Source organism: Cannabis sativa, chromosome 4 (assembly GCF_029168945.1).
Source record: "Cannabis sativa cultivar Pink pepper isolate KNU-18-1 chromosome 4, ASM2916894v1, whole genome shotgun sequence".
In the NCBI taxonomy this organism is placed as follows: domain Eukaryota; kingdom Viridiplantae; phylum Streptophyta; class Magnoliopsida; order Rosales; family Cannabaceae; genus Cannabis; species Cannabis sativa.
Window position 1 is genome coordinate 61229278 of NC_083604.1, and position 8451 is coordinate 61237728.

An 8451-nucleotide genomic window follows, 5' to 3' on the forward strand; every position below is an offset into this window, starting at 1 on the left:
TTAGGCAAATAGAAGTAAAGGATGATTTCCTTCGAGCTTAACCAAATGAAGATAAATGGTGGAGATCTCATTTCACTTAGGTGAAATATCATTTATACAGGGTTAAGTGTTTTAAGGATAAAATACATTGTAGGGTGTTACGGTAATTTAATCCCTTTACAGTGTAAATCATCTATATAGAGGATCATTGATCACATTAGGGTTATAACAATGGATAACTAATGACGTGTCTATATCGTGGAACATATAGAGCGTTTCTATATGACTGAGAGTGCAATTCCAAGTTCTAAGTGTGGATTCAATGAGGAATTAATAAGTTAGGGAATTTACTTGGTAAATTCGGTTCAACTTATTGGAAGCTCGGTTATATAGACCCATGGTCCCCATACTAGTTGAGACCATACTGCTTGTAAGACTCAGTTAATTGATTTTAATTAATCAATTAAAATTCTAAAAGTTAGACTATGTCTACTTTATGCATTTTCACTAAGCAAGGGCAAAATTGTAAAGAAAAGAGATTTTAGGTTTATTTATTGATTAAGAGACTTTATATGTCTAAATTAATAAATATATTAAATGGCAATATTATTTGATAATTATTTCCAAGTTATTAAATAATTAGAATTGGCATTTAAAAGGTTAAATTGGAAAATTGGCATTTTTGAGAAAATGGGAATGGAAAATAACAAAATGGGAAAGTTGCAAAGTGAGGCCCAATACCCTTTGTATGGCCGGCCCTATGCATGAGAAATACCATTTGTAGTTTCCATTATTTTAATGCCATACAATTCTAACCTAAACCTAGAGGGTTTTCTATAAATAGAAAGTGTTGGCTTGAAGAAACTAACACACACATCTTTGATCACTTTGTTTCCCTCAGAAAAAGCCTCACACGCCTCTCTCTCTTTTCTTCTCTCTAAATTTTGAAACTTTGAGTGAATGAGTAGTGCCCACACACATCAAGTGGTATCTCAATCATAGTATGGAAGACTATGGAAATTCTACATCAAAGAAGGAGAAAAGAAGATCCAGGTTCAGATCTTGGTGATGCTCTGCTACAGAAAGGAATCAAGGGCTAGAGATCTGAACGGAAGGAGTCATAATATTCCGCTGCACCCACTGTAAGGTTTTCTAACTTTATATGTGTTTATTTTCATTATTTTAGAATTCATATTAGGTTGTTAATCCAATATACTTGTTAGTAAATCTAGATCCTGGTAAAATAATTTCCAACACTAGCACACCAGCTACTTTCTTAGTTTGACTACTTTCAGATGGCCACTGCTGATTGTTTAGAGCCATCTTTTCCAATAGATCGTAAGCCTCATTAGCACTCTTTCTCATAAAAGCTCCACCAGCTGCTGCATCTATCAGAGTTCTAGTGTTACCAACCAACCCGTTGTAGAAATTGTGAACCAGCATCCACTTCTCTATGCCATGATGAGGGCATTTTCTGATTAGATCTTTAAACCTCTCCCAAGACTCATTGAGAGATTCATTATCTTGTTGACAGAAGTTGTTAATTTCCCCTCGCAGCTTTGCAGACTTTGCTGGAGGGAAGAATTTAGACAGAAATTTTGTTGCTAAGTCTGTCCATGTTGCTATAGAATTTGGTGGCAAGGAGATCAACCAACTCTTGGCTCGCTCTCTCAGTGAGAATGGAAACAGTCTCAAACGGATGGCGTCATCACTAACCCCATTGACTTTGAAAGTCTGACATAAATCCATGAAGTTCGATAGATGAAGATTGGGGTCTTCAAAAGGGAGTCCACCAAACTGGACTGAAGACTGTACCATTTGTAGTATGGCAGGCTTGATTTCGAAGTTGTTAGCATCCACTGCCGGTGGCCTAATGCATGACTGAACCCCCGTAAGAGTTGGGAGGATATAATCTCTTAAGTTGCGGCCATTAGCTTGATCTTCAACGGCACCTCCATTATTACCGTTGTTGCCTCCATTATTCGCAGCATTAGCGTTGTCAGCCATGATTTCTGGTGTTTCAGCAGGTGCTGAAACTCTCTCTTGCCTTTTGTTCCTCCTGTTTCTCCTACAAGTTTTCTCGATTTCAGGGTCGACGGGTAATACAACTGCTTGCCCTTGGCAGCGCATGCACTCAAGATACCTGAAATAGATAAAAGCAGCTTTGCAAGAGACAGGTTAGAAATTCAGCAAGATAAATAAACCGAAGTAGAAGTTAGTATAATTTTGTGTAATATCAATCTTTATCCAATTCCCCGACAACGGCGCCAAAAACTTATTGCTGAAATTTATTAATTACTACGCAAGTATACGCAATCAAGTAATAAACTCACACAGGTAAGGTCGAACCACAGGGAATTGGATTAACTACTACTAAACTATACCTATAATTCTATTTGGCAAATCGTAGAGAATTTTGATTTAAAAGAATTAAAGAAATTCAGAAAACTTATAACACAGTTAGAGTTTAAGCAAGATGAGATAATAGGGGGGAGAATCCTGTTGTTGTTTACCCAAATCGTTAATGCCTGATTGCTATCCTATTCTTGAAGTGAATGACATATTATAAAGTAACCTAGCTCTTTTCAGATCTTCTAGGTTCTAAATCACATGTTATCTAATTAATTCCTTAATTAAACTAACATGAAATCAGCATAAGGTAATAATCTACTTGTCACATAAGTCATGTGAATACTCTCGTTTCACATAGAACATCGTGTTGGAAATTATTTTACAAGGATCTTAGATCTACTCACAAGTATGTTTATTAACACCCTAAATATGAACCTTCTAAAACGATGAAATAAACACATATAAAGTTTAGGAAACCTTACATTGGGTGCAGCGGAATATAATGACTCCTTCCATTCAGATATCTAGCCCTTGATTCCTTTCTGTAGCAGAGCATTATCAATATCTGAACCTGGATCTCTTTCTCTGAATCTTTGATGTTGAAACTCCTTTGCTGATGATCTTCCTTCACGATCTTCCTCACTATGATTGAGGTATCACTTGATGTGTGTGGGCACTACTCTAATCACTAAGGATTTCGAAATTCAAAGGAAGAAGAAAGAAGAAGTGGTAGCTAAAGATAGGGAGAGAGAAGGCTCAGTTTTTCTGATTCAGAAAGTGTTAGAAGAAAAGTCTTATTTTTCTGAAGCCTTCACTATCTATTTACAGCATTCCACTAGGGTTAGATTTGAATTATATGGCATTAAAATAATGAAAAAATCAACTTAAAAAACTACAATAGGTGGCCGGCCATACACTAATGGATTGGGCTTTGCTTTTTGCAATTTTGCAATTTTAACACCTTTTGTATATGATTTTCTCAAAAATGCCAATTTCCTAATTCAACCATTTAAATGCCAATTCTAACTATTTAATAACTATAAATAATTATTAAATAATATTGTCATTTATCATATTTATTAATTGAACCATACAAAGTATCATAATTAACAAATATGCCCCTATAAACTCTTTCTTTACAATTTCGCCCTTACTTAGTGAAAATTTCACAAATAGACATAGTCTAATTTGAGAATTATAATTGATTAATCAAAACCAATTACATGAGTCTTACAAGCAATATTATCTCAACTAGTGGGGGGACCATGGGTCTATATAACCGAGCTTCCAATAAGTAGATCAAGAATTTAACACTAAAATTCACTAACTTATTAATTCTTCGTTGAATCCACGCATAGAACTTAGAATTGCACTCTCAGTATATAGAATGCTCTATATGTTCCACCATATAGACACATCATTAGTTATCCATTGTTATAATCCTAATGTGATCACTGATCCTCTATATGAATGATCTACACTGTAAAGGGATTAAATTACCATTACACCCTACAATGTATTTATTCCTTAAAACACTTGACCCCGTATAAATGATATTTCAACTTATGTGAAATGAGTACTCCACCATTTATGTTCGTTTGGTCAAGCTCGAAGGAGATCATCCTTTGCTTACTATTCGCCAAATAGAAGCTATAGATTCCATGTTTATGATAGCGCTCCCACTCAATTGCACTACCGTGTTCCCAAAATGTACGTATCACCCCGACCTAAAAGTAGGCTTAACTAACAAATCAAAGAACACGAATAGCCTTTCAAGATTGAGCCTAATCATATCAGGATTAAGATCATTTGATCTAGGATCAACTAGGCGATATTGAATTGAATAGATATTACGGTAAATTTAATAAATCTAAGTCAAAGTTCAATATCGGTCCCTTCCGATGCATACTCCATGCATCCAACTTGAGCTTTACTTTAACCAATATTCTGGAAAGAACATAGTATTTCTCCAAATACAAGTAAACTCTTGTTGTAGATTATCATATCAGTAAAACCCTATGTCTGATAAATCTAGGAAACTTTATTCACATAGTCATGTTTACTTTCCAATGTGTTGACGGCACAATAAACAGGATCAAGTATGTGAAAAGGGTTTCAGATGAATTTATACATTATGTACATATAATCATGAAATAAATCATGTGAACCATGTAACATTAAATGTTATTTCTGATCTATATTAATAAGTAAATCTGATTATATTGAAATGAGTTTTATTTACGGCATAAAACCCAACAAACTCCCACTTGCACTAATATAAAACAAAAAGTGTGTTTCAAATAATCTAAACACCTTGATATACAAATCAAGTGTAGTAGTAGTAAACTCCTCGTAATAGGATCTGAAAGGTTGAATTAACCACAACCTTTTCTCCACTATTACTCTTCCTTTAATCACAAAATCATTGATAATGTGAAATTCCTCTCTATATGTCTACTCTCTTGGGATACTGGATTCTATATCTTTGGCAACTACTTTTGGTTAATCAGGAAATTAACACTAGTAGTTTAAGGCAATTTGGAATGATGCCAAAAATGTATAGAACTTTCCTTAGACTGAATAAGTACCTTTCCTGCAACCTTAACATTCAGTCCCTATCTGGTAGACCTAGAGAATTCAGATAGGTTTTTACACTTCTCCAAAATCACTATTCCACCCCCAGAGTAATCACCATCTTATCAGAAAGATTTACCAGCACAAAGGCAAATTTCGAAATCTGATATGGTGTAGTCTAAGAGTTTTAAACACACCCTTATAGACTAACATATAGTTCCTCTTCTTAATCTTAGGATTCACTTGATTGTCTTCCAATGTTCTTCTCCTGGATTAATCTGATACCTACTCATTACTCCCACTGAACAGCAGGTGTCTGGTCTAAGGCATACAAAAGCATATCTAAGACCTCTCACTGTTGATATAAGAAATTCTTTCATGGCTTTATCTTTTCTGGAATAGTTGAGACTTTTCCTTAGATAAATAAAATCTATGTCTAAGAAGTTGTGAAGCTTCTATAGATTGCCATTAGAAAGAAAAATGCTTCAGCATCCTACTAAAGTAAGTTGCTTGCATTAGAGTAAGTAATTACCAGGTATACCACAAGCCATAGGTTTAGATAAACTTAAACCTATAATACTAGGAACAAGAAGTTTTGTTAAGTCCATTGAATGGACTTATATACGAAAATTTCCTTTTATGTCCTTGTAATAGAAAACTTTAGGTTATTCCATGTGAATGGATTAAACCATAGTTCTATTGGCTTTTCTTCTTAGTTTCTTCTCTTGACAATCCATTACTTGTTTAAACTCATAATGGATTTTAATCACTAGTGTCTGCCAAGTCATAAGAAGGTGAGTTCCTAGAAACTCTCCCACTACGACAAGGTACCGTGAATTATGTCGAAGAAAACTAAATGGTATTAACCTCTTTGGTTGCGACAAGACAACAGAGGCAGTGGGATCATCATATGTTATATAAGATGATAGAACACTTTTGGAATCAAGAAATAAATATCTCCTTTATTTGCTACTTGTTTTCAGACTTAGTCATTATCCTAGAAAAGTAGTATTTGTTTGAACAAACACTTTCTTATCTATTGACAATGGGATGGTCCACCACTAATCACTTAGAATAGCTAACAAACCATGGTTAATAGTTCTAGCTTTTCTTAAGATTTTGATTAGGTCATCGATGAATCTAGTAATGATTTACATTAAGTATACAACCATTACATCATTCTGAAATTGTATTACCATAGAAGGAATTAGGCAACGACTAGTAACTAATCATCAATATGCAACTCGAAATTTCTGGGGAGGTAAGTTTGGATATAATTCAAAAATCAATTTAATGATCTTTGAACTGCATATCTACTAACTATTTCTCCACCCCTATCAGTTCGCAAGATCTTTAACCACTTACCTTAATGGTGCTAGAAATTAATGAAATTTTTCAAACATTTCAAATTTCTTGCTAAAAGGTATAATCTAGAGTTATCGTTTTAAGAATACAACGAAAAACTCATATCCACCCCTGAATGTACATCCATCTGCGAATGAGATGAACTACTTTCAGTGGATATAGGCATATTAACTCTTTGCAGAGATTGATCTTGTCAAATCCACTATGAACAAGATACAAATGCCATAGATTAAAAAAATATGGTAGTGTCTTTTGATGACATAGGTTTAGTTACATCAAAGAGTTCTTAGAATACTGCAAGTGGATCCTGGTCACAGAATACCTAACTCATATTCCATACAGTTTTAATCCATTAATAGAAGATGGATATTAAACACTTGAGAAAGTGTAACTGTATTGTATTCTGGAATTAGAAATATAAGAAAATTTCTATTTGGAATCTAAAATTAAAGTCAAAGACTTAAATTTATACCAAATATAATGAGTAATTCTATCTTGGACCACCACTACTAATATAACTCTAAGTCAGATTTGCCCATACAAGTAGGAGATTTCTAAGATTGAGGATTTATATCAATTGGGAATAGAATTTTGGGATTATAATCATATGCGTCATATAAAATGACATAAAATGATTTATAGACCATTCATCCAATGATATGTTTTGAGCTAATTCGAAATGAATAAGCTAAGAGGAATTAGGATAATTTCGTTTAAAATAAGAATCCAACGATGCTTCGATTAGCGAAAGTCAAAGTAATCTTATTTATACAATCTTCTTGTTTCATATCGTAAAAATACTAGTCTAAGGTGTCATCAATTGATGAACAGCTAGATGTCGCATATACAATATTTATCTTTCGAGATCTAACACTATTATGTATGTCTAATGGTGAAAATCCACTAGGGATTTATCTCATTAGATAAACAAGCCAAGTTAGACCAACAATGAAGATTCGAAATTAAACAACAACTTAATAACAAAAAATAACATGGTTCAATATAAATTCATACACAATTCAGAAATTATAAGCATATAGCAAGTAGGAATGACAAGTGAAAATACTAAAACTTAAAATCCTAAATAATTTCCAAGGTTTTCAACAAACTGATATCAGTGTCCCGTTTAGGCGAGAGTCAAAGCTACCATTCATTGAATAGAGTTGTCAGCTCGTCTAAAATGTTAAACATTCTAGCAACCTTTTATTCGATCAAGATTGGAATTCAGCGTTGTCCCGTTTAGGCGAGAGTCAAGGCAATTCTATCTTATGAGCTTCCACCATTGTTTCATAATTTGCAAGTCAAGTATGGTCGCCACCATTAGGGTGATCCATACCATACAAAACACTTACAAACTACTTATCATGCGAGGTTAAACAGTGTGAAATTGCTAATGAACGTTCCTCCATTAGGGAGGATTACTCACTAAAACAAACGCGGTGTAAAACCCACAATGGAGATCGAATATCTTAATAATAAAGCTCATTATTTAAAAAAAAGAGTTGTATTTTCTTTGATTCTCTTTATTTATTCTATTTATTTTAAATATATATTTATTTAATTAAAATTTCCAATTTAGAATGAAAAATTCTAAATATAAATTTTAATTTAATATTTATAAATTTTACTTAGATGGATATGAAAATAAAATGAATTATTTCCATCCTAGTAATAATTTTCAATAAATATTTAGAAAAATATTCAATTTAAGTTGTTACAAAATTAATTTAAATTAATTTACAACTCAAATTTTATTTTCTATAAATATATATATTGCATTTCGAAAAATTAAAGTATTTAAGAATACAATTTTCGAAAAATGCATGTTAAAATAAATCCTGGAAAAATTATTCTAATTTAATGTTGGCCCAAAATTAATTAATAAAATTAATTTACAACAAAAAATATAATTTTGCTATTTAATTAAATATATAAGAAAAAATTCAAATATTTAAGTATGATGATGAAAATCAACTTAAATATTAATCTTCTATTTAATTAAATACACTAGAAAAATACTTCAAGCAAAAATATAATCTATCTAGATTTTCCTTTGACTAATTAATTCAATTTCTAATAATATACTTTAATTCAATTTATTTTAAAATTAATCAATTAATGAAAAAATCATTGATTTAAGTTTGTCCAAAATTAATTAAAATAAATAATTAATTTACAACT

At 32.3% G+C, this 8451-nt stretch overlaps 1 non-coding gene across 1 annotated transcript; it reads left to right on the top strand.

The window, feature by feature from the left end:
* Nucleotides 1-1432: 1432 nt before the first annotated feature.
* On the top strand, nt 1433-1539 carry LOC115715386 (small nucleolar RNA R71). The gene has a single exon (XR_004011260.2). It is a non-coding gene; the product is annotated as a small nucleolar RNA R71 (small nucleolar RNA).
* Nucleotides 1540-8451: the final 6912 nt, after the last annotated feature.